The following is a 1,621-nucleotide window of genomic DNA, read 5'->3' as shown; positions in this document are numbered from 1 at the left end:
GATTCAGGATAATCTATTAGAGTCGGAACTTCGGGATTCTCCTTCAATTTATGAAAACAAATTTATTGAGAACTTTTTTTTAACATTAAAAGTAAAAATACTGCCTGCAGGCTAGCTACTTAATACAAACTATACTTCATTCCAAAAAATGGTTCAAATGGCTCTGAGCACTATGCGACTTAACTTCTGAGGTCATCAGTCGCCTAAAAATTAGAACTAATTAAACCTAACTAACCTAAGGACATGACACACATCCATGCCCGAGGCAGGATTCGAACCTGAGACTGTAGCGGTCGCTCGGCTCCAGACTGTAGCGCCTAGAACGGCACGGCCACTCCGGCCGGCATACTTCATTCCAAAAATTACTTTTAAACTTAGGTGATGTTTTCTTTTTTTTATTATTTGCTACTCCAAGAAGTGACCTCATTAATGATGTAAAAAATTAAGTTTCAAGTTCAATTTACTTTCCCTAATAACTCTCCCGTAACTCTCACGCACCGTTTACAACTTGGTTACACGACCACTAAAGAAACAGTGTCGCAAAACTCTTCGTCCAATACAAAATATCAGCTTAAATTTTTTTACAAGCGCCGCTTGTCAGTTGCTTTTTAAAATGCATAAATGCCTGGGCATTTATGACTTTTGGGCATTTTCCGAGGTAAGTGCCCATGCATATTACACAACTACCGTTATCGTTATTGTGACACCGTACTGTTTCCCCATGTGCGTCTTTTCAGTGGTGTATTCGGCCTTGACTTCGCTTAAATGGATGACAACGCGCGACCGCATCGAACTGCGCAGGTGGAGGAGTTCTGCAACGAAAGGATATTCGGCGAATGGACTGGCCTGGCCGTTCACCCGTACTTACACCTCATCGAACAATAGTAGGATACGGTTGCGAGACGTCCACATGTACAAACGACAATCCAAAAGTTATCAACGGCGCTGTTAGATTACTGAGACGCCCCATCACAAGAAGTCTCTAACAAACTTGTGACAGTCATGGGAGCACGTTGCAGAGCACTGGATTGTCGTTGGTACATGTGGACGTCCAATAATACGTGGTGTTTACCTTCCGTAGTACACTGTACCAGCTCTTTCCATGTATGGTTCAAATTTCATTGAACTGTGTCACCTGATAGTGACACATAATGTGAAAGTTACTATCGTCCTTAGGTTTTCTGTACTTTGGTAGTTAACAGTAGACGTCTCTCACATTATTACTGATTAAACCTTTTTATCCATTAGCATAGTCAAAAAAATTGGGGCAACGGCCTTGCCGCACTGGATACACCGGTTCCCGTCAGATCACCGAAGTTAAACGCTGTCGGGCGTGATCGGCACTTGGATGGGTGACCATCCTGGCTGCCATGAGCTGTTGCCATTTTTCGGGGTGCACTCAGCCTCGTGATGCCAACTGAGGAACTACTCGACCAAATAGTAGCGGCTCCGGTCAAAGAAAACCATCATAACGACTGGGAGAGCGGTGTGCTGACCACACGCCACTCCTATCCGAATCCTCACTGAGGATGACACGGCGGTCGGATGGTCACGATGGGCCACTTGCGGCCTGAAGACGGAGTGCTGCTGCTTATAGTCAAAAATTTCATGTTGTTGGGCC

At 44.5% G+C, this 1,621-nt stretch overlaps 1 pseudogene; it reads left to right on the top strand.

Annotated features, from left to right (window-relative positions):
- The first annotated feature begins 1,266 nt into the window (after positions 1-1,266).
- On the top strand, positions 1,267-1,384 carry LOC126203060 (5S ribosomal RNA; annotated as a pseudogene).
- Positions 1,385-1,621: the final 237 nt, after the last annotated feature.

The sequence above is a fragment of the Schistocerca nitens genome, chromosome 1 (genome assembly GCF_023898315.1).
Source record: "Schistocerca nitens isolate TAMUIC-IGC-003100 chromosome 1, iqSchNite1.1, whole genome shotgun sequence".
Taxonomy (NCBI): domain Eukaryota; kingdom Metazoa; phylum Arthropoda; class Insecta; order Orthoptera; family Acrididae; genus Schistocerca; species Schistocerca nitens.
This window is presented reverse-complemented; position numbering and strand designations above follow the sequence as displayed.